The sequence below is a fragment of the Eublepharis macularius genome, chromosome 1, assembly GCF_028583425.1.
Source record: "Eublepharis macularius isolate TG4126 chromosome 1, MPM_Emac_v1.0, whole genome shotgun sequence".
Taxonomy (NCBI): Eukaryota; Metazoa; Chordata; class Lepidosauria; order Squamata; family Eublepharidae; genus Eublepharis; species Eublepharis macularius.
In genome coordinates, this window is record NC_072790.1 from 124394708 (window position 1) to 124420086 (window position 25379).

General features: G+C 46.1%; 1 protein-coding gene across 3 annotated transcripts in view; it reads left to right on the forward strand.

The window, feature by feature from the left end:
* The window catches only part of UTRN (utrophin), a 584696-nt gene that overhangs the window by 552859 nt on the left and 6458 nt on the right, over nucleotides 1-25379 (forward strand). The gene's annotated exons all lie outside the window — the stretch shown is intronic.

The following is a 25379-nucleotide window of genomic DNA, read 5'->3' on the forward strand; positions in this document are numbered from 1 at the left end:
CCATCTCTAATGCACTTACATATACCTGTTTATAAGAACAAGCTAACATGCATTCACTTTACCTATGAAACTAGGGACTAGTACGTGAGTAAATGTGGGGTTTCCATCATGTGTTCAGATTTACATGTGCTTAATGTAACGGACTTAGCTTCAGATGCTGAGATTTCCAGAAGTGAAAGTATGATTGACATGTTTCCTTCCCCCACACCCCCATGGGGCTAGTCTGAAATGGCAGTTGGGGATGGAATGTTGGGGAAGCTGTCAGTTGGAGTTAGAGGGTAAACAAGAGAGTGAAAGAGAGTTGGGGCCTGGCTTTAGACCAGAGAGGGTCAGCCAGAGAATCCTCTGTGAGAGGAAATAATGTTTGTGAAACACTTTTAGTCCTAGGACTAAAGTGGGGAAAACCCGCACTAACTCTGTTGTGTACTGGGCCGAGCAAGGCCTCTAAAGTAGTTACTGTATTGATTGTAATGCACTATACTGTGTTGAGCTTGAGGTTCAGTCAAGGCTCCCAAAGCCTGCATTCTCATTGGTCCATAATCCCTGCAATATCACTGGTTACTTTCTCATGACAGCAGCCAATCGGTCCTCTATAATAAAGACCAATCAGTGGCCTGTCTACTTCAAACAGTGTATATAGTTTATGCAGATGATGGTATTCTAAAATATGTATTCTCATTGGCTATCAGTTATTCTGGGGGTGGAGCTGCTGTATATATATTGAGGACTTCTGTTCAGTCAGTCAGTGTGTGTTGTGTTCCTGCTAAATAAAGAGCTATTGAATCACCTCGTGTCTGAACCCACTATTTAATACTGGCGACGAGGATGGGATCTCTGATTGGGTATGCAGCCCCAATACCAGAGCGATATCACTAACAAGGTGCTTGGGTAGGCAGCCCCAAGACCTAAGCTGAAATCTTAAGCGTGAGGAATTGTCACCTCCACCATCCGACATACGCTCGCGTCGTCCAGAAGGCAGACATGGCCGCTAAGGGCCACTTCGAACCGTTTGACTCAACAGCCGAGGACTGGGAATCCTACATTACCCGCTTCGACTTCTACCTTGAGGCGAACAAGATTGAAGACACAGATCTCGCGAGAGCAACGTTCTTCAGCGTGTGTGGGCGTTCCACGTTTGATATAGCACGGGCACTAGTGGCGCCAGCCCAGCTTCAAACTACAGCGTTCAACACAATAAAAAACAGACTCAAGGAGCACTTCTCACCACAGCCATCTGAGATAGCCTGCAGACATGCGTTCTACAGCCGAGACCAGGCGCAAGGTGAATCGATAGCGGCATTTGTCACAGCCCTCCGACAGGCAGCCAGACAATGTAACTTCCCTGACCTTGAGATGGCACTACGTGATCGCCTGGTGTGTGGCATTCATGATGAGAAGCTACAGCGCCGGCTTTTCACGCAGAAGAACCTCGACTTCCAAACAGCATTCAAAGAAGCACTAGCAGCTGAAGCAGCAGACCAGTCCACCCGGGAGGTGCGACGTTGGCGGAGTCCAGATCTGCCCCTGAACGAGGAGCCAGTCCACTATGGGGATTTTGACAGTGGCTCTGAGGAAGAAGACGGTGTGCACAGATTCCATGCAGTGCAAGCCCAGCACTCTGAGAGGCAGCCATACTACGGTTCCCCTTGTTCTAGTTGTGGGGGAGACCACGAAAGAAGGAAATGCCGGTTCCGGGATGCCAACTGCCGGGCATGCGGAAAGAAGGGCCACATCGCTCGGGCCTGCATAACTGTCAGGAAAGGAGGCTCTCCGCAGCAGTCTCCTCGCCTCACTCCGCGCTGCCAAAGGCCAGGAGGAAGAGAGTGCCAGCTGAATGAATGCCACACCACAACTGTCATCATGCACACACAAGCAGGCAACAAAGATAAGATCTACACCACGGTTTGTATTGAGGGAACACTGTGTGTCATGGAGGTTGACTCCGGGTCAGCGCTCTCAATTGTCTCCAGGGACACCTACAACCGCCTGTGCTCCAAGGGCAAGAACCAGCCGCTCAAGCCCAGCAGTCTACGCCTGATGGATCTCCAGGGTCGTCGGGTTCCAGTGGTTGGAGCTGGCCGAGTTGTGGTCGGCTACAAGGACTTTCACGGCCTCCTTCCTCTTGTTGTGGTTAAGGGGCACTGCACGAGTTTGCTGGGACTTGATTGGTTCAAGGCGTTGGGCATCCGCGTTACCGGAGTCCAACAAGGCAGCCCATCCATAAGCAAAGCGGCACACAGCAAGTTCCCTGCCAGGCACGTTTCATCAGGGCGCCGCAAAGGGCCGCCCGTCTCCACGCCAGCAGTGAAGACAAGCCGTCGGAAGGAGCATCAGGTCCACTCTGCACTCAATTACATCAGCTTAAACTGCCTTGGCCGCTATGGGAGCAGAAACAGAACCGGGACTTTTCTCCGCAATCCACGGCCTCAAGTGGCTCGCAAACTCCCACAAGAGACTGCACCTCCAGAGCAAAGCCAGCAAGGAACATGGGGCTGTTGGCCCCAAAGAACTCTGGAGCGACTGCACCGTGCAGGCTCTGGCAGGCTCACCTTTCCCCATTCCCACTCCAGGACTCTGTTGGCATCAAGTAGTTCCACACTAGGGGGGAAGGGGTGTGATGTATTGGTCTCAGGGCCTCTAATGTATTCTGGCTCATCTTCCCCAGCCTATCTGCGAACAACAGGGTATTCCAAACTAAGGGGGGAGGGGTGTTGTGTACTGGGCCGAGCAAGGCCTCTAAAGTAGTTACTGTATTGATTGTAATGCACTATACTGTGTTGAGCTTGAGGTTCAGTCAAGGCTCCCAAAGCCTGCATTCTCATTGGTCCATAATCCCTGCAATATCACTGGTTACTTTCTCATGACAGCAGCCAATCGGTCCTCTATAATAAAGACCAATCAGTGGCCTGTCTACTTCAAACAGTGTATATAGTTTATGCAGATGATGGTATTCTAAAATATGTATTCTCATTGGCTATCAGTTATTCTGGGGGTGGAGCTGCTGTATATATATTGAGGACTTCTGTTCAGTCAGTCAGTGTGTGTTGTGTTCCTGCTAAATAAAGAGCTATTGAATCACCTCGTGTCTGAACCCACTATTTAATAAACTCCTACTTAGTCTCAAGAGATCTGGGAATTATAGAGGGCCAATGAAGTGGGTAGAGAGGAATCTCCCCTTCAGTGCCAGGAACAGAGTTATAGCTCATAACTATAACGCCTGCTCAATATCTAGTAAGGGTTTGTCTCAGTGGAGCACCCTAAGGTCTGGACAGGAGGGGAAGTCGTGCTGTGTTTTAGTATATAAAGAGCCAAGAATGTATAGCAGCTTACAGAAACAGAGTCTTTTTACCACTATGCTGATCTTACAGTAGTCACTATTGATGAGTATTTAAATATTTAGCATAGTGTAGTGGTTAGAAGATAAGAGTAGGATCTGCAAGATCCAGGTTCAAATCTCCACTCTGCTGCCAAGGAATCTGACCTTGGGTCAGTCACATACAATCAACCTAACGTACCTTACAGGGTTGTTGTTAAGGTTGCCAGGTATCTTGGGCTCACCAAGATGGGATGCTGGTACTTATCTTACCTTCCCCCCTCTTACATAAAGCACGCATATGCTCCTGGGTTCTGCATGATGACATCACTTCCAGAAGTGACACCATTACCTGTGGTAATGCTCCCACACTTTGGCCTTAAGTGAAGTGCGGGAGCGCTCCCGCAGCTGGCACCAGGGCCAGTGCCAGAGTTTCTGGTGCCTGTGGCCGGGGCAGCTTCAAGGCTGTTGCTGTGCGCGCATGCGCTCGCACCCGGACTGCATGATGACATCACTGTGTGTGACATCATCATGCAGCATGCCACTGTGAGCTGGCCTCATTGGTACGGCAGGCAGCTGGGACGGCGTGCAGGTGGCCTCCCAGCCCTCCCACTCAGTTGCCCCACGCCACCCTGTCCGCCTGCCGCGCCTAGCCCGCAGCTATGTGCAGGCAGCGTCAGCAGCATGGGACAACTGAGCGGGAGAGCTGGGAGGCTGCCCGCTCAGACTGCCCCACGCTGCCACCACCAGCACGTGCTCCCAGCCAGGTGTAGCAGCTGCGGGCCAGTTGCGGCAGGCGGCCGGGGTGGTGCGCGGGTGACTTCCCAGCCCTCCTGCTCAACCTCCAGCACTGCCACCACCAGCTCCATGGCGTGCGCCCCTGCCCCCCGGCGCCCCCTCTGGTGCCCCAGCGCTCAAGGCAGCTGCCAGATCCACCTCCATGGATTCACCGGCCCTGGCTGGTGCCATGATTGATGTCACTTCTGGAGCTGATATCATCGAGCCCGCTGGGAGCACATATGCCACACTTATGCCCAGGGTGCCTGCTGGTGGTGGCCAATCACCAGGCAGCTTGCTACCACCCTCTGATCACCAGCAACTGGTAGGCAAATGGGTAAAGTTCTGGGATCCCTAGCTGTTGTGAGGATAAAATGGAGATGAGGAGAACTATAGAAACTGCTTGGGTCTCCATTTGGGAAAAAGGCAAGGTATAAATAAAGCAAGTAAATACATGAATAATCTAGTTACCACTCTATGAACAAAGGCCAAAGTAAACTGAAACTGAACTGAAACTGTTTCGTCACTTTTTCTAAAAAGGTATTATTTTTTGTTGTCAATTATTCTACTCCGTTTCCCAATTTTTTGCAATTGATGTTCCAGAGAGGGTTTTCCTGCTTTGAACTTGGATAGCCTCACAATGACACTCGACACATTTTAGTGTTTAGGGTTGTTATAGTAATTGCAAATTAGATAATCAGTTTCTAATTACTTTTTCTAGTATATGGACAAGTAGCAGCTGAAATACTTATGATGTTCTTAAATCTATAGTTTCAGCATGGACATGGAAAGACATGGCTAAGGTAACAGAGTAGAGAGACTATATACATCTATCTTCCCTGACTGCATAGAAACATCCCTCAGAAATGGGAATAAGAGTGCTTTATATCTTATTTCTGTCAGTGGGATGATTGATTACAGCTCTTAATTGGTCATTCATTTTCCATTTGCAAAGACAGATAAGAACCAGACAACTGTTCCCTCTTGCTTTGCTTTTATTTAAATCAATCCTTAACTGAGTATTGTGAAAATTTCTTAACAGAAAATCATTATGATCATTTTAAATTTTAGTTTTATGTTATTAAAATAGGATGGAAAACTACATTTTCAGTTGTTTGTGGTTCAGTAACAACTTTGTACTGCTTCCTCTGCAGTGGCCATAAAAGTAAATGCATTGGCCATTTTTAAAAGCTGAGGCTTTTAAGATGTATAATCTTATGCCGCGTACTAAGATAAAATCAAATTATATTGTTGTCCAGATTCTACTGAACTTTATTAAACATTCCTTTTATCTCTCATGTGTGTTCTCCTCTTCTTTGAAGAACTATATCAGAGAAGATGCACTGTATACCCAACTAGAAAGCAAAGTACAATCTGGCTTGTTTGAACTGTTCCCTAGAGTCTAGTGCTAGATGCAGATGATTGCTGAAATCCCACTTCTAATTCAGGTTTGAGGGCCTGATTCTGAACTTGCTCTGTCGTTTGATGTCATTAGACAAGTTTTTATCAGCTTCACTTATAAATTGCAAAGATGCTCAACTCTAGTATACTGTGGTAAGGGGTAAACTATATCGTATTTGTGATGGCCTTTAAAACAAATGAACTGGCAAAGCATCACGTGCAATCTTTATTTAATATTTATTTCTTTAAAAATATTTATATTCCTCTTGTCTCCAGATCAACAGGATCCAAAGCTACTTATATCATTAAAACCAGCTGAAATCTTTCACAGAAATACAATACAAATAAAAGAAGAGAACAAGCCATTATCCATAATACTGACCTTCACTAACGGGCTATCAAAAATGTATTAGAAAAACTACTTTACAGATCCAGAATCTTAGCAAGATTGAAGTCTATTTCACATCCTGTACTATACAATTAAAGCTGCCTCCAAGAATATCTGAGCTGAGCAGAAACAGTTCTCACTGACCTTTGCTGAGAACCATTAATAATCTCAGGTCTGGTGGGCAGAAGTGCCTTAGGGCACATATGAATGGAGGCAGTCGTACAGATATGAGGGTCACAAAAAAACTTTAAGGGTTAACACCAACATAGTGTTGAACATAAAACTTGGAGTAATATATTCAAAGCATTTAATCCTGTCAACAGTCTGCCTGCTGTAGTCTGCACCTGTTGTAGCTACCACGTTGTCTTCAAGGGCAGTGAATTACAGTAGTCTAGCCTTGAGGTTACCATATTATGGATTAGCATAGTTAGATCAGCTGAATCTGAAATGGAACAATTTCTGTGCCATATGAAGTTGGAAAAGGTATTTTTGTCACTTAGTTTATCTGCTTTTCCAGCAAAACTGTTAGATCCATCACAATCCTCTACTTTAAAATTGTATTGATGATACCATCCAGGGAAGAGTAGCATAATTCCCTCCAGAATCCCAGCCTTCCCAGCCAGCATTGCCTTCATCTTATCACAGTTACTCTTCAGTATGTTTTTTTTTTTTGCCATTCAACCACACTCCTAAAATGGAAACAGCTGCTTCTAAAGGGTTATTTTATGTGATGTATAGCTGGGTATCATTAATATATTGGTGACAACCAACTCCCAAGCTTTGGATGCTGTGAATTCTATTTCGGACTTTACATTTTTATATTTTACTACTGTATCATTATTCCTAATAGTTAGATGTAATGGCAGCAGATTCCTCCTGCAAATATCAAAATTCAGCTTATTAAACAGCACAGTTGTGTTATTTTGATTACAATGGTGAAACTGTGCTTGCTGGCAAATCTTCCTTTTGGGGGTGGCACCATGGCTCAGTGGTAACACATCTCCTTCTTTTCCTCCTCTTGGTAGCCCTGCTATCTTCTTCCCTTTTCTTGACTCCTCTCTTTCCCACTTATCAACCAACTTACCTTTTGTCTGCCTCCCCCAGTCTTCAGCTTTTTTAATTTACATTATTTACGTTATTTATAGTTGGTCTTTCTCGCTGAGACTCAAAGCGGCTTACACAGTGTGAGTCAGTACAGTAAATATCAGAGACATTTCAATAAACATGTAATATGCAAAACTGCAAAGATTTTAAAAACAGTAGAAATCCAATACAGAGCTGAAGAAATGTTGAAACAGAGCATAAGCAATTCTATGACTAACATATTAAACAACATAGGAACTACCCAGTAAGATCATACTTATAGCAAAAGTAGTGAAGTCTATGCCCTTACCTGGATCTGAGATTGTTGGATCTCAAAAGCTGAGTTGGCCTTGGTTAGCTATTGGATGGGATACCTCCAACAAATACCAGGGTTGCAGAGGCTGGCATTGGCAAACCACCTCTGTTAATCTCTTGCCATGAAAACCTCATCGGGGGTTGCCATAAATCAGCTATAACTTGATGGCAGTTTCCACCACCACAGTGAAGTCCATGGTCCTTCAATATTTATAGCTACAGTAGTAAAGTCTGGGGTCCTTCCTTATCCCTTTACTGTTGAGTTCCTTATCATTTTACTGATGGATCTCTTGAGACCATTTCCTTATAGTACAGTCCTCCTATCTGAATAAAAAGCCCTCTTGAATAATTCAATTTTGCATCATTTGCAGAAGGCCCAGAGAGTGGGAGCTTTCCTGACCTCCTCAGGTAAACCATTCCATAAAGTGAGGGCCACCACAAAGAATGCATGTTGCCACAAACCCCCGTCCAACTCAGGCTTAGGCTGACCTTCCCCTACCCTGAGGTAAAACTTCTCCTCTTTAAGCCTATGAAGCTGTATACTGGGCTGGGAAGCCTCTGGTAGCGTGGTTAATGTTAAGCTTCAACTTTCCTTCTTGTCCCACCCTTAAGGATTATTAAAAATGGTTACCCAGTCAAGTCTTAGTAGGGAACAGATCAGGGGTTTGCGCTTCCCTTTAGCAGAAACTGGCACACAAGGCTTGGGGAGATTCAAAAGGTAACAGAAGGTTTATTTACAGTAGGTTAATGTCAAAAGGCAGGTAGGCAGATGTTTGAACTTAAGTAACAGAAAGGTTTTTACACAGCAACTTGACTGGTGTGAGGCACAAAACCCTTGGTTTAACACTAGGTTGCTGGCTTCTTTCAGAGATTGACACTAGGGATGTGCGCTTCAGGTTTCTTTAACCCAAAGCAAACACAGATCAACCCCGCTTCAGGTTGATCTGTGCTATTCGGGAAACCTGAAGCAGAGTAACCCGAAGCGATTCGGGTTGCTTCAGGTTGCTCTGTGAAGCGTTTTTCCCTTGCTGCGGCAAGGGAAAAAGTCTTCAAAGAGCTCTTCCATTTATCTTCCCTCCCCTGTCATCAGGAGAGGGAGGGGGAGAGGGAGAAAGAGGCATCAGGGAAGGGAGTGTGATTGGCTGAGACAAAGCCAATCGCTGCTATTAATGCTGTTCCCAGAAATCCAAAAACTGAAAATCCCCCGCAAAAAATTGGGGGGGGGTTGTGATTCTCTAGTGTGATGTTATATTTTGTTTCAAGGAGGGATTGTATGTTGTGATTTGAATGTGCCATTAAAGCTGTTCCCAGACCCAGAAATCCAAGAACTGAAATCCCCCCCCCAAAATTTAGGTGTGTGATTCTCTGATGTGATGTTATATTTTGTTTCAAAGTAAGATTGTATGTTGTGATTTGAATGTGCTATTAATACTGTTCCCAGAAATCCAAAAACTGAAATCCCACCCCCCACCCCCCAAAAATTGGGGATGTGTGATTTTCTGGTGTGATGTTATATTTTATGTGAAGGTGGGATAACTTCACCTCTCTGGGGTGAAGTTGATCATTAAGTTTTGGCTGTATTGAGGGAGGCTGATCGTCAGTTCACTTCTAGTTGCTCACTCACTTGCTTCATACGGCTTTGTGCATTTTTAATCAAATTTTTCTTATTGTGATTCACTGGAGTGAAGATAGTCCTCATAGAGCTGGGGGGATAGTTCTCATGTGGCTGGGGGGACTTTCTTTAGGGGCATGACATGGCCCCCCAAAGCCCAATCTCCCTGAAACTTGGGTGGTTGTGGGAGGAAGGTTGGGAGAGGGTCCCCTGCAGGTTTGGTGCATTTTGCTTGCAAAATGCCATCCCCAGCCTCCTAGAAGTGCCCATTAGTTTTCATCACATTGTTCAGTTTGTTTTGGGTAGAATTCAATGTTGGATGACTCTCTGGAGTGAAGTTGATCACTCAGTTTTGGCTGTATTGAAGGAGGCTGGTCATCAGTTTACTTCTAGTTGCTCACTCACTTGCTTCATACAGCTTTGTGCATTTTTAATCAAATTTTTCTTATTGTGATTCTCTGAAGATAGTCCTCATAGGGAATAATGCGGCTGGGGGCACTTCCTTTAGGGGGGCATGACATGCCCCCCCGAAGTCCAATCTCCCTGAAACTTGGGTGGTCGTGGGAGGAGGGTTGGAAGAGGGTCCCCTGCAGGTTTGGTGCATTTTGCTTGCAGAATGCCACCCTCAGCCTCCTGGGAACCTTCCCCCCCCCCGATTTTTACCATAGGAAACAATGGAGATGAGTGGTGGCTGGGGGGACCTTCTTTGAGGGGCCCCGAAGTCCAATCTTCCTGAAACTTGGGTGGCTGTGAGAGGAGGGTTGGTAGAGGATCCCCTGCAAATTTGGTGTATTAGGGAAGAAAAGGACCCCCTCAGACCCCCGAATACCCGGGAGCAGTGTTTCCCATTGGAAACAATGACTAAATCTTCCCTAATAAACCTGAATTGGCTTAAAACCTCGAACCTGAAGCAGCTTGCCGCTTTGGGTTTCGGGTTTACCCAAAAAATTTTTCCTGCTCTGAGTAAACCAGAAGCAAGAAACCCGAATCTTTTGGGGTTGCACACCCCTAGTTGACACTACTTCACAGATGTTACACTTTATATACTCAAACACAAACACAGCACGACTTTCCCTCCTCTCCAGACTTAAGGGTGCTCCACTGAGACAAACCCTTACTAGATACTGGGCAGGCGTTATAGTTATGAGCTATAACCCTGTTCCTGGCACTGAAGTGGAGACTTCTCTCTACCCACTTCTTTGGCCTCTATAATTCCCAGATCTCTTGAGACTAAGTAGGAGTTAGTGCTGGTTTTCCCCACTTTAGTCCTAGGACTAAAAGTGTTTCATAAACATTATTTCCTCTCACAGAGGATTCTCTGGCTGACCCTCTCTGGTCTAAAGCCAGGCTCCAACTCTCTTTCACTCTCGTTTACTCTCCAACTCCCAACTGACAGCTTCCCCAACATTCCATCCCCAACTGTCATTTCAGGCTAGATACATGGGGGCAGGGGGAAGGAAACATGTCAGTCTAGCTCACTGACTGGAAATCTCAGCATCTGAAGCTGAGTCCATCACACGGGTAACTGTTGATTTTACTCACATGCAGTGTGGCATGAGTGAAGCTGTTGTGATGTAATACAGGAAGAGAGGCAGTTCCGTAGATACAATGGACCAAGTTCTGTAGATATGATTGTTCCATAAATATGATTGTCCAGTGCTCAGGTGTAAAAGACTGAGGGCTTTCAGTTTCCCTGTAAGGTCTGGGCCTGATACTTACTGAACAGCATGGACTCACAGTAACAGATGACTGGTTAAATAGTGACTGGAAATGGTGAAAGAGGTTTACCGATAAAGCCAGATCTGATTCCATTTTGAAATATTCTTTAGGATGCCATAATACGTAACATCAGCTATGACTTATATTATTGGTTAGTGTCTGATCTTACACCATACCAAAACTGTGTGCCATGAGAAACTATTGCAGGTTAAATTAAGGACAGAGCATCTCACGTGATAAGCATTAGTGTTAACAAAAGAGCTAATTTAAATATATAATTTCCCCACTCAAATTAATGACTTGTGGTTTCTGGGTGAAAGCTTGTGATAAATGTAGCTTCCCGAAAAAACTCAAAAAAGTAATGAAAGTAGAATCCCTCAGGGAACACCTAGTAGAGTAGAATTTTACAATCCAAAAAATAATAGGCTAGAAATGCTTTGTGGATTGTAATGACATTAATTGCAGTAAAAGTCCATTATGATCAGTAGAGGCATGCCTTTGAATTTTTATTTTATAGTTAGGCATTTATCCTCATTTCTGTCATATCCTTTGTAAAGAGCAAAAATTAATAGTTTTGAAAACAAATGGTTTCTTCTGGCACCAGCTCAAGATATTTCACTCTAAGTAAGGTAAAAATGTATGCATTAGTGTTCCCTGCAGCAGGGTCTTCCATCCTTGCTCTCTAAGAACTGTATCTTAAAGTCACAACCTGTCAGTGTAGAGAGCACTAAACTGGATGGACCAATGGGCTAACATGGTATATAGAGCCACTTCATAAGTCCTCTCCTGTTCCTATATAGGCCTCAAGACCATTAATAAGAATATACACTACTAGATGCACCCTGTATATGTATGTGTGTGTGTAGTTTATCTGTATTTAAGTAGTTTGAACAGGTTTTGGTTGTTGTTGTTGTCAGCTGGATTTTTATTTTAGAAAAAATTCAGCATGATAGCTGAGGACTTGTAAAAAAAAAATACTATACAGACCCCAATAAAGAACTGTCATTCTTCATAAACAGTTGAGTGATCTGTATTTGAGACTCAAGCTGAGATCACTTTAGTGGGGCATTGAGATCTTTCAGAACTGCAAATAATCTTCAGACCATAGAGATCAGTTCATCTGGAGAAAACAACTACTTTGGAGGGTGGACTCTGTGGCATTATATGCCCTGAGGTACATCGTCATGGCTTCTGTGCAGGTACACATGGGATCAGCACATGTACAGGCCTGCCATGGACTTTTCAAAGGTCCTAGAGGCACAACTCTACCTAGCCTTTTTGTGCATTTTTCACCCAGGTGCAACTATAAAAAGAGGACTGAGTGGTTCCCTCCCTCAGTTCTTCTTTTGCTGCCACCGAAGAAGGATGTCTCTTCACTCCGCTCCTTGGATCCATTGGCTTAATGTGAGTCCCGGCCTTCAGTTCTATGGCATTGAAAGCCTTCTTCAACAAATGCTCACATTGTAGGACGAACATGGCCCAAACCAATGGGCCCAACAAATGCCTGTTCGGCTTAGGCCCAGGTCATGACACATTACAGTGTGCAGTCTACAAACAGTTCACACCGAAAGCATGCCATGAAAAGGTGTCACAGCTGAAAGCAGCACTTTGAGAATTGGCCCTGAAGGAGTCTACCAACTTGGATCAGACAGCCACAGATAAAGAACCGCAGTGTCCTGAGTAGGCGTCCTCGGTTCCACCTGCTTTTTCTGCACCTGAGCCAGATTCCAAAGACCAGTCGACTTCAGCTGCATCTCCCTCAGATCCTCCTTGGTGTCACTCAGAACCACCTACAAAAAAGGCAAAGCTCAAGTCTAAACATATTGAGAAACCTTATACATTGAAGGTGCATAAGATGAAGAAATCCTCTTTTGGGGGCCTGGCTACCTCTGATCCTTCAAGCCAACCCAGGGTTCCAAGAACTCCCTCCCCTATGCCAAGACGCCATTCCTTATAGGTTCCTTCTCTCTCTGAGGGTGAAATTCCTGAAATTATTGAACCATCCACAGCTATTTCCTCGCTACCATCATCTGTAAGACTCTATGAAAGCCATGATTCCTAGGTTCTGTCTAACAATAATAACAACAATCAACTAGAACTGGCTCATCACCAAAGATACTATTGGTTCTATTACTCTCTGTATGGCTCTCCTTACCATCACTACTATGTCTATGGATATGACGGCAAATATTCAGGCAAACATATCCTCCTTGGCCATACATCTTTTATAAAAGATACCATTGGTTCAATTCCCAACTGATGCATTCAGCTTCCAGAAGCTCTCAGCAGCCCTCATTCTCTACCTCCACTCACCCTTGAAGGAGGCATGTCAGAACCAAGTCAAAGGACAGTTCTCAATCCCCTAAGGATCAACTTGGTCTGAACAGAGTTTTTGACTCTAGACCCCAACCTGCCCATCAAGCACTCTGTCACTTCCTCTCCAGGCCTGCAAGTCTATAACTCAAGAGGCTTGGGTGTTGTTCATTGTCAGCCAAGGCTACTGCCAAGAATTCAAGTCAGCCCCTCCAGACGTTTCACTTTTGTCCTCCAGCTCCCCCTGCCTTGCTCATAGAGGAAGTACAGACATTGCTTGCAAAAGGGGCCATGCTTGCACAGATGGAGTATTCTCCCATTATTTTATTGTCAACAAAAAGCCAGGAGGCTCACATTCCATTTTAGACCTCCGTTCCCTAAACAGTGTCATAGTGTTCCAAAAGTTTTGAATGTTGTCATTAAGAGATGTTTTACCCCTTTTGAAAGTTCAAGTTTGATTCACTACTGTAGATTTAAAAGATGCATATTTTCATGTTCATTGTTGTGTCTTCAGTGCAGGCACACATGGGAACTGTGCATGTGCAGGCCAGTCGTGGATGTATCAAAACTCCAAAAGGTGTGAGATGCTCGCCCGGCCTTTTCGCATGCTTTTTGAGTGGGTGCAGCTATAAAAGGTGGGGCCAGTGGATCCCTCCCTCAGTTCTTCTTTAGCTGCCACTGAAGAAGGACATGCTTTGAGCTCCTCTCCAAATCTGAGCAAGAAGATAGAAAGCAAGAAGATGACTTTGAAGGCACTTTTCAAGAAGTGTTTCAAGTGTTCCAAGATGGCACAGTTGGATGGGCACGATAAATGCCTAATGTACCTAGGAGAGGCACACGATACCTTGCATTGTGGCATTTACAAACAATTCATGCCAAAAGCCAGGCATGAAAGGGCATTGTGCCTAAAAGCGGCACTATGGGAGATAGCCATCCATGGTGTATCTGACTCCGAGGTCTCAAAGGCTGCTAATAAAGGATTGCAGCACCCAGAATGGGCCTCCTCAGCACCTCCAATTTCAGCTAAAAGTGCCAACAATAAGAACCAGTCAGTTCCTTCTACATCAGCTCCAAGCCCCGACAATGTGAACCAGTTGATTCATACAGATTCCAGCCCATCTCAGTCTTCATCTGAGCCCCTGTCAAAAAAGGCCAAGCTGAAGTTGAGGCATACTGAAAAGCGTCTAACTCTGAAGCCACACAAGAAGAAGCAGTCTTCAGCTTCAGTTTCTTCTGCCTCTGCAGCATCCAGCCTACCCAAAGTTCCAAAAACTCTTTCACTAACTCCAAGGAAATGTTCAGCATCAGTTCCTGCCATGTTAGACAGTGAAATTCCAGACTTCTCAGATCTGGGAGTGCCGTTATCTCCACTAGCACCTTCTCCAGTGTGAACTGCACAGAAGGAAGTGGCTTCTTCGGCTCCAACTGACACCAAGAGTTGTCTAGAGGTCAAGAAAAGTCACAGACATTCCTGGGTTCCATACCCTTATGAGTCTCTGTATCATTTTTACGCCTACAGCATGGAAGGATCTCCAGGTCTTTACCTGCCACCTCACTACTTCTTACATGATGATTACTACCATCCAGAACCTCGCTCCTTGGTCACAAAGACGAGACCTCCCTCAGTTCTTCCAGTGGTTCCTGAAGACACCGAGTCTGCAGAGCCAACACTTCATCCACCAACACATCCCAACGACAGTCCCGACTGCGGTTCCAACTTGTCATCCAAGCCATCACCTCCCAGGTATATCACAGAGGACTCTGCTGTGACACCCACTGAAGACCTTCACCTCTACTCTGAACAACTAGTCAGAATGGCAAGATCATTGAAGATCCAGGTGACTTGTTCAGCTCCGACTTCATTGGATCCAGTCTTCAAAGTTCTCTACTCTGAGACAATGGGCCCAGTGGCTTTCCCAATTATGCAGGGAATGATAGATGTCACAAAAGGCATTTGGTCAACTCCGGCATCCGCGCCAGTGACCTCAACAAAGTTAGATAGCCTATATAGAACCAAGCAAGATGGGGCTGGTTTTCTGTTCAATCACCCTCCTGCTAACGCCATGGTTACAGAGCAAATGCCTACAGAGCAAATGCCTACAAAGCAAATGCCTTCCCCGAGATGTGGGTTATTCTGCCCTCACAGATAAAGAGGGCAGAAAACTTAATATTCTAGGGAGAAAGGTTTATGCCTCTTCGGACCCAAATTTCTGTATTGGCAATTATGAAGCTATTATATTATTATGAAGCTATTATGGGCCTTGCTCAAGTCTCATCCCTAATGAGAAGCAACGTCTCACAAAAATACTCCAAGGTGAAGCCCTTTGGCTCTCAAAACAACAAATTCTCACTGCAAGACATATTGGGGATTGCTCTGCATGAGCTATGGCCTCTGCCATTGTGATTCCGAGGCATATGTGGCTTAGATCCACTGCTTTAGCCCCACACCATAGGTTAAGGGTTGAAGATCTACCCTTTGAGGGAAATAATCTTTTCTCATCTACCACTGACAAAGAAAATAAAAGATGATAAGGTGACTTCTAGGTCCCTTGACATTATCCTGGTCGTACCTTACAAGCACTGGTTCCCTCCTAGATGCTATCCTCATTACAACCCTAGATACAATCAGTTTCCGTCTCAACCCAACCAACATTTACCTCAGAACCAGCAACATACTGTTTCCATAGTTCTGTCCAGCCAGCCTTGACGGAAGTATTACTGTCATAAGTCTAAGGACAGTTCCAGTTCCCCCAGAGAGCAGTTGAGCTCCACCAAAGTTTTTGATGCCAAGCCATCTTTCCCCCTCCTTGTCAGTCAATCTTTGCCCCTATCTGCATGGGAGAAAATTAACCAAGAGCTCTGGGTACTGTCAATAGTTTGGGAAGGTTACTCCCTAGAGTTCAAATCTATTCCCTCAAACGTTCCTCCCCGGTCGAACCCTTTCCTGCCTTGAGCAATTTTGGTGAAGGAAGTGCAGAGCCTGCTACTGAAACAGGTCATAGAACCGGTTCCATCCTCTGGTTTCAGTGGCATTTATTCCTGCTGTTTCATGGTGGACAAAAAGTCAGGGGCCTCCCACCCGATCTTAGATCTCCATTTTTTAAACAAGTTTGTTGTTCTGAAAAAGTTCAGGATGAACAAGATGCGCTCTTTCAGACTTCAAAGTGCAGGGGGAATCCAAAAAACTGTTAGGTTTTATGGCCTCTCTGACATTGATAGACCCGTTTGCCAGACTCTGGCTCTGGCCGTTACAAAATTGGTTTGTCAGGGTATTTCATCCTCACAATCAGAACCCATACAAAAGGATCTTGGTTCCGAGGATTATTCACAAAACCTTGTCATGGTGGAATGACGAACAGAACCTAATGGTAGGGACCCCTTTAGGTTCCAGCCCCATTCACCTCTCCATCTACATGGATGCTTCCCTGTCAGGGTGGGGGGCTTACTCTGGAACTAACGTTCCTTCTGGAACTAACTGCTATCCAATTTTCCCTAAAAGCCTTCCTCCACCTTGTCAAGGGCAAGAAAGTTCAGATATACATGAACAACACAACAGCCATGCATTATCTGAACAAGCAGCGGGGCATGGTCTCTTTGTCACTCTCCCAGGAATCCACCCTCATTTGGGAATGGGCAATCCAACATCAGATTTCCCTCACACCCATGCACATTGCTGGGGAGGACAACAGTCTGGCAAATGCCTTGAGTTGGTCCAAGGATCTCAATTACGAATGGTCCATCCATATGGACTTCCTTCAACTCTTGTTCCAAAACTGAGGGTTACCAACTATAGACTACTTTGCTACTGCACTCAACAAGAGATGTCCCCGATACTGCTCTCAAGCAGGCAAAGGGAAGTCCTCCCTAGGAGACGCTTTCCAAATCTCCTGGTCAGGCAGTCTGCTGTATGCCTTCCCACCTCTCCCTCTCATGACTTTAACTCTCAGCAAAATTATGAGGGAGAAGACGTCAGCGATTGTAATCATCCCTTATTGGCCAAGAGCCAGTTTGGTGTAGTGGTTAAGAGTGCAGGACTCTAATCTGGAGAGCCAGGTTTGATTCCCCACTCCTCCACTTGAAGCCAGCTGGGTGACCTTGGGCTAGTCACGGCTCTCTGGAGCTCTCTCAGCCCCACCCACCTCACAGGGTGTTTGTTGTGGGGATAATAATGACATACTTTGTAAACCACTCTGAGTGGGAATTAAGTTGTCCTGAAGGGCGGTATATAAATTGAATGTTGTTATTATTATTATAAGACAGGCTTGGTTCTCCACCCTGTCCAGAATGTCACAGGGAAGGACATACCGGTTTCCGCTGTCACCAGCTCTTCTTCAGGACAATGTGGTTCTTTACCACGATATAGACACTCTGAAGCTAACAGCTTGGTTAGTGTGCCCTCCAGATTAGAGTTCTCTTCCCCAGTCAGAAACATAATTTTACAAGCTAGAAAGCCTTCCACCTGAAAGTCATACTCTGGGAAGTGGAAACATTTCTCCCTTTGGGCAGTTTAACAGGGCTTAGCCCCTTATTCGACTCCCTTGCCATCTGTCTTAGACTATCTGGCCCTGTTAAAGAACCAGAGACTCTCTAACTCCTCTGAGAAGGTCCATCTGGTAGCCATCTTGGCCTGTTATGAGAAGATGAAGGGGAGGTCCCTCTTCTCCCAACCAGAATGCAAGTCTTTCCTTAAAGGCTTGGCTAACGTTTAACCTCCTGTGTCCAAATTCACTCCTCAGTAGAGCCTATCTTTGGTTGAAACAACTCTCATGCATAAGCCTTTCAAGATGTTAGCTACCTGTTCTCTCAAATTTCTGACAGCTAAGACAGCCTTCTTAGTGGCCATTACATCAGCCAGGAGGGTGAGTGAACTGCAGGCCCTGAGGTATGATCCACCTTTCCTCAGAATGTTTGCAGACAAGGTGATTCTCTGTTCCAGCCTCCCTTCCTAAGGTGGTCTCTGCTTTTCACCTCAACCAGGACATTACTCTACCATTGTTTTGTCCTTCGCCTTCTATAGGGGCTGACAGGCTCCTACACACATTGGATGTCAAGCATGCTCTGTGTTACCTGGATAGGACTCTTGCCTTCAGAGAGGACCCTAATCTATTTGTTTCCTTCAAAGGAGCTAAAAAAGGACAGGAAGTCACCTCTCAGACCATCTCCAATTGGTTGGTGTGGCTCATTAAACAGTGCTATGGACAGTCCAAGCATTCATGCCTTTTGAACATCAGGGCACATTCGACAAGGGCCCAGTCAACTTCATCAGCATTTAGTATGGGCATTCCTCTTGTGGACTTATGCAAGATGGCCATCTGGTTGACTCTGTCCACTTTTATTAAACGTGCAATTGACATAGACTCCAGAAGGGACGCTGCAATTGTTAAGGCTGTCCTGAAGAGTCTTTTTCAATGATGATGAGCAACACGCCCACCTCCTGGGTAAGTTAATTTGCTACTCTTCCATGTGGGAAGACATGATGATGAAAACAGGGTTGCACCTACCTGTAACTGTTGTTCATTGCGTGTTCTTCTGTGCAGGTGCACATCCCTCCTTTCCCTGCCGTGTGCTCTTTAAATATGCTAATTTCTCCTTCACTGGTGGCTTATTGAACTGAGGGAGGGATTCGCTCACCCTGCTTTTTATAGCCACACCCACTCAAAACACATGAAAAGGCTGGACAAGCATCTTGCACCTTTTAGAGCTTTGATACATCTGTGGCTGGCCTGCGCATGCGCAGTTCCCATGTATGCCTGCACAGAAGAACACTCGATGAACAACAGTTACAGGTAGGTGCAACCCTGTTTTCCAATAAATTCTGAAATTAAAAAGTTCCATCTCTTTCAATGTGGCTCCAAATAACACCAATACAAGGTTCTTCCTTTTGGTCTCTCCTCTGCCCCTCATATCTTTACAAAGGTCATGGCAGTAGTGGTAAGTCATCTCAGAGAAAAAGATGGTACTGTTTCTCCCTATCTCGATGATGGGCCAAACCAGGGAATCATTGTCCCAACACATATCTTTGGTTCTGAACATGCTGGACCAACTGGGACTCAGGGTCAATCTGAAAAGTCATCCCTGCATGGTTAGCAGAATATCCTAATGGGTACCCCATTTGGTTCTTCCTCAATCCAGATTTCCATGAATACAGATGCTTTCCTGTCAGGCTGGGGAGCTTGTTCTGGGACCAATCAAGTAAAATGTACATGGTTCCCTCAGGAATCATCTCTGCATATTAATCTTCTTGTGAGGCCCCGCCCCGCTGGCCACGCCTTCCCCACGTTCCGCCATTCTCTTAGCCACCACCGGGGGGGGGGGGTTGGGGAGCTCCCTCGGCCTCAGACTGGGTAGGGGCAGCAGTTACAACACCAACGTCTGCCTCCTCCCGGCTGAACTGGACGTCTTCCTCTCCCTCTCTCTCTGCAGCACTTCTCAGCCAGCCACTCCTCCCCAGCGTCACAGGAAGCTTCCCCTATATAGTCCACCCTGTGTCCGCCCCCGGGCCCTCCACCAATCCTTGTCCACGCTTCCTCCACCTTCCATCCCGACACCTGGCTCCCCCAGCCCCCCATTAGGGCAGGAGCCTGCCTTTCCCTTCCACCGCCACTCTCATCCCTCGCTGCCTCCCGCTCTTCCCTCCCCCGCTCCCCTCCAATCCTGGGCTTGGTTCCTCCTGGCTCTACCTGTGGTTTATACAGGCGTCCCCTCCCAGGAGCCGTCCAGCCCGTCAGAGGCCCAGATGGCCCGCTGGCCAACTCCGCCTCCCACCTCCCCACCTGGGCTCTCCCCCAACCAGCCCCTGACCATGCCCGCCCCTGGGCCACCGCCCTCGTTAGCCATGGCGGCGGCCTCGGCGTGCTCTCTGCCTTGCTGCCCTCTGCTCGCAGCGTCGCCTCGCCGGGCGCCTGCCTCACCTCCGCCTGCCTTGGCAGCGGCGGTAATGGCAGTGGTGGCGGTGGCGGCAGTGGGCCCTCCTGACCCGGCGCCCTGGGCTGCCTTGCGGGCCGGCTCTCCTGCGGCCTCGGCCGCCCACTGAGGAGCTCCCCCACCACAGCCAGGTCCTTCGCCGAGCCCGATGGCCTCCGGAGCCTCCCCGTAAGTTGTGGCTGCCAGGGGTGGGCGTCGCGACCGGCTTCTGCGGGAGGGGGGGCAGGCGGGGCCCCGGCCGGGCCCAGTCCGGGGTGGGCACAGCCTGCCCCGGACACTTCTCAAGCTCAGGGTGATAAGGTATGTCCTGAAGGCTTTTGTTAGCCAGTTTGTTCATCCAGCGTTTTCCAGGTTGTTCATCCAGCTAAAAGGCCAAGGCTTAACTAACTTCTCCATTAGGGGCCATCTAGCAGCCATTTTCACCTGTTAAAACGGTGTAAATGAGAAATATTTCTTCACCCAATCAGAATGCAAATCTTTCCTCAGAGGTCTAGCTAACCTATATCCCCTGGCTGCCAGGCCCATTCCTCACTGGTGCCTCTCCTTAGTTCTAACCTCCATTATGCATAAGCCCTTCAAGCCCCTAGCTACCTGCTCTCTCAAAGTGCTGTCAGCTAAAACAGCCTTTCTAGTGGCCATAACTTCAGCTAGGAGGGTGAGTGAGTTGCAAGCCCTTAGATCCAACCTTCCTTTTATTAAGATATTTTCAGATATGATCACTCTCCATCCAAGCCTTCCTTTTCTGCCAAAGGTCATTTCAGTATTCCACATGAACCAGGACATTGTTCTACTTGTCTTTTTTCCAACACCTCAGGACAACACAGAAAGACTTTGGCACAATCTGGATGTTAAACATTTCTTGAGCTTCTATTTAGATAGGACAGCAGCTTTTTGAATGGACTCTTAACCTTTTTGTACAATTTAAAGGGAACAAAATGGATCAGAAAGTCTCTGCACAGACTATTTCCAAGTGGATAGTGTGGCTCATTAAGAGTTGTTATGAAGAGTATAACTAGCCATGGCAACTACACATAAGTGTACACTCCACAAGGGTGCCGTCCACTTTACCTTCAAACTGGGCATCCAACTAATCAGCTTATGCAAGGTGGCCACCTGGTCAACGCCATCTACATTCATCAATCATTATGCCATTGGTGTAGACTTCAGACAGAATGCAGCTGTAGGCAAAGCAGTCCAGAAAAGTCTTTCCCACTAAAGAGCTTCACACCATCTTCCTGGGTAAGTTATCTTGCTAATCTCTCATGTAGGACTGCCCAGAAGACATGATGATGAAAACAAGGTTGCATTTACCTGTAACAGTTGTACATTGAGTGGTCTTCTGTGCAGGCATACATCCCTTCCTCTTTCCCCACCATGAGTTCTTACTCTTGTTTTCCTTCTGCACCAGAGGCTTAGAAAACTGAGGGAGGGAGCCACTTGCGCCCCCTTTTATAAGAATGAGAAAAGGCTAAGGCAGCATCTTGTGCCTCTAAAAGCTTTGGAACGACTGTGGCAGACCTGCACATGTGTAAATGCCATGTGTGCCTGCATAGAAGACCACTCGACAAACAACAGTTAACAGAGAAGAGAAACCTTGTTTTCTTTTCCTCCATATAACATGTCGTCCCCAATCTCCAGGAATTTCCCAACTTGAAGTTAGCAACCCTAGGTCAGTTTCTTTAGTATTTCATCCAGCTGGAAACCAATCTATAGTAGGGTAACAAGCTGGTGATGTGCAATATGTGCTTTGTCATGATACACAGTCTAGTATTCTTAAGCATAACATTTTTAAATTATGGTGCTCATTGTAGGCATTTGTACACTAGCATGTAAAACAGAAATACAGTAGCCCTTTTCACATTTCTGTTTTAAGCCAGTTGTTATCTGTTGCTGCCCCAAACATGTGTAAAGCAATGTGGGGGCATCAGTTTCAAACAGCATTTACATCCATTTATGAACTGTATGTGAAAAAGTGTGACCATTTCAAACAGTGCCACTTTTTCTGGAATCAGAAGTGGCTACTCTCTCTACCATGGGCCACCAAGGCTTTTGCATTAAAAAAAATGGTATAAAATTGCTATAGTGGATAGCATTGTAATGATAGGTGTAGCAGGTTTTCTGAATTCCCAGTTTCATTTTTTTAAAGAAAGCAACTCTCTAGCCCCTTCCCTTGCAGAGATGCAAGAAACAGGAGATTCATTGCATTAACGCCATGGATTCAGTTTGCTGTGGCCCACATCAGTGCAAATAGGACACAAGATATTACTTTTGGGGTTGGGGTCTCAGCCAATTAGGGGACTACAGCAGGAAGCTATTTGCTTACCTACGCCTTCTCCACAGCAGGCTAAGCAAGGCTAGTGATAACTGCTGTCCAAGTTTGGAGCCAGGGTAGACATGCCCATTGGGTTCCTAGAATGATTGCTTAGCACAGCCTGCTCTCAAAATGGTCATCTTATTTAATAAGCAATGACATAGATCAGTCATTAAAATGCATTTAAATAAATAAGCAAAATTAGTCGAATCAACACTCAGTTGTCTTTGTCTTTATTATCGCGTGTTGTATTTGGGGGTGCTGGGATAAAGACACATCTCCACAAGGGACGTTTTTAGACACTTTTTAAAAAATGAACGTGGGGAATTCTGAGAAGCAACGGCTCCCAGACTCACCTGGGGGACTGGATTGCGGGCATTGCGGGGGAGGCGAGTGGGGAGATGGCATGGTGGCCGCCATGTTGTGGAAGGGCGGGGAAAGGCCAGGGGTCATGCCCAGGTTCATCCGGTGCAGCCCCAGGCCTGGGAAGCTGGCCCCCGCCCTTCAGCACTTGGCCCATGGCAGCATCCCGCCCAACCCTCCCTTTCGTCACAACTTTGAAGTGAGTAGGCTGCGTATTGGGCATTGGGCACCGATCCGTTTGGGGGGAAACAGGGCCCTCAGGCTCAGTTTCCCTATTATGGAGATCCCCATAAGGGGTCTGGGGAGTGAGGAATGGCCGGTGCATGCCCAGTCGGGGGCTGCCAGTCCACCCAGGTGGCAGGGGATGGTTCACAGAGGGGTGTACACCCATGTGGCATCCCACTGACTGTCATCCCATGGTTCCCCCCCCCCCTCAGCACGGGTCTGAGGGGGCATGTGGGTCATCGGCTTGGCAGACGGGTCAGCCGATGCTCGGATCTGTGCCCTATGCGCGCCTTTGCTCCCTGAGCTGTAATCTCAATAAAGTTGTGGCCTCTTTACCTCCAGCACTGTGTCTGTGTGTTTTGTCGCCGTGCCTCCTCTCCACTCTCCTCCCCCACTCAGCACTCGCCTGCAACCTGCTACACCTGTTACAATGCTGTAGAGCTAATCTATATACGTTTATACTTCCTCAAAGTAGTTTGAGTGGATGTGCATGTTATTTCCCATTTTATTCTCACTATAATCCTGTGAAGTAGGTTAGGCTGAGAAATGAGGAATTGGAATTGGGCAGGAAAATAAAAAGGCAGCATTGTTGGAAGTGCTGCAGACATTTCAAACAGTTCTTCACAGCAAATGGGAAGTGTATTAAAAACTTGAGGACAGCAAAAAGAGTTTTTTAAAGAGAGTCTCATCCCTGCATTGCAAATGTCACAAGAGGCTTAATCTGGAAAGGTGAAAAAATCCTGTTAGCGATTGGCAGCCAAACTGGTTGTGTCTGAAATGGGACAAAAAAACTCCCTTTGCAACCAACAGCCAAAATGGTTTACAAAGGCTGTGTGAAAAGGCTCAGTGGTATGTTGTGTCTAGATATGCTGTTTGAAAAGGGGGTTGGTTAACTTTGTCTTGCTATTTTGCAACTGAGTTGTTTATATATAGCATTTATAGTTTGTCTTTCTCGGAAATGTCAAATGAGGGAAACTAGCTTAGTCTATTCTGATTTCATAGAGATAGTGAGATAGCTTCAGGTTCTTAATCATGTTAACTTGTAAAATGATACCTCCTGTAAATACTGCAGTTCCCAAAGTCAAAGTATTATCTGTTGTCAAAAATAATATTGATCTTTGAATAAAGTTCTCAGTTTACTGGCTTTTTGTTCTGGGTTTCTGAATGACCTTGTATACTATATGTTCTTTTCAGTAAAATTTGCAGATATTACATAATTTTACATGAAGGTAAACTTGGCTGCATATTATGATTACTGTAGGACGCACCTAGGTTTCCCAGGTGCCAACTGTCAAACAGGCTGGGCAAACATGTGGCATGGACACTTCTAATTGGGTGCAATGACATCACTTCTGAGAGTGACATCATTATGCTGCCCATGGGCGTGCTCCTGCACTTTGTGCAGGGCTGGTTTCAGCCCCAACAACCAGATTCTTAAAGAATTGGCCCCGTACAAGGTGCAGGAGCACTCCCGCAGTCAGCACGATTACATCACTTCTGGAAGTGATGTTGCCATAGATTGTGAGTGCATGCACATTTTGCATGCATATGAATAAGACCACCACCAGTAAGTACCACCCCCTCCCCACCTGTTGCCAAGCAGACCTGGCAGCCTTAGACACACCACTACTACATCAATATTTCCCAGAATAAATACATCAAATGTGCATGTAATAAATGCTTATATAATTATTATTAAATACCCATGTATACAGGGCTTTTTTCTGGGAAAAGAGGTGGTGGAACTCAGTGGGTTGCCCTCGGAGAAAATGGTCACATGGCTGGTGGCCCCTCCCCCTGATCTCCAGACAGAGGGGAGTTTAGATTGAGGGCAATCTAAACTCCCCTCTGTCTGGAGATCAGGGGGCAGGGCCACCAGCCATGTGACCATTTTCAAGAGGTTCTGGAACTCCATTCCACTGCGTTCCAGCTGAAAAAAAGCCCTGCATGTATATGTCCCAGTCAGGTTTTCCAGAGAGGTGTCCATGCATTTATTATTTTGGACTTGATGCATTTGCTGTGAGAAGCAATGGTGTTTCTTGTACCAGCTGCGGTGTAAAGTTCTGTCCATAATATGTGAGACATTTTTCCCCACTGTGTTGAGTTCTGCTATGACTCTGCACTCCCAATCAAGTGGAACTGGTTTGTCTGGGTATATAATAGGCTTATTAGAGCTAATTCTCATTGGACAAGCTACGTGGTCTCTCATCTATCTAGAGCTGTCATTCATTGGACCCCTTGTAAAATTCTTGCTTTTCAATACATGGCAAAAGCAGAAGTAGGATGATTGATGATGAGTGTAACCTGTACATTGTCAGATGTGCTCTGCCTGCTTTGTAGCTGGCCTACCACTATATGGTTGTCTGCAACCATTTCTGCCAAGATTGCTTCCCTTTCTTACTCCCCTCCTAGGTAACTGGTAGTTATTAGTCATTAGCAACTTTTTAGCTATGGTCTGCAGAGCTTTCATGTCCTCTGAGCTAATATGTCACAAGAAGCTTACAGCAGCTCTGTCTGCTGCTGCTTTCACAACTGCATCTTTCCCAGGTGATAAATGCACATGCAGTAGGCTTTGGCATTTTGTTGGCCCTTAGCAGCTCTTCTGGAAGCCTTCTTTTACCTTTCATTTGAAATA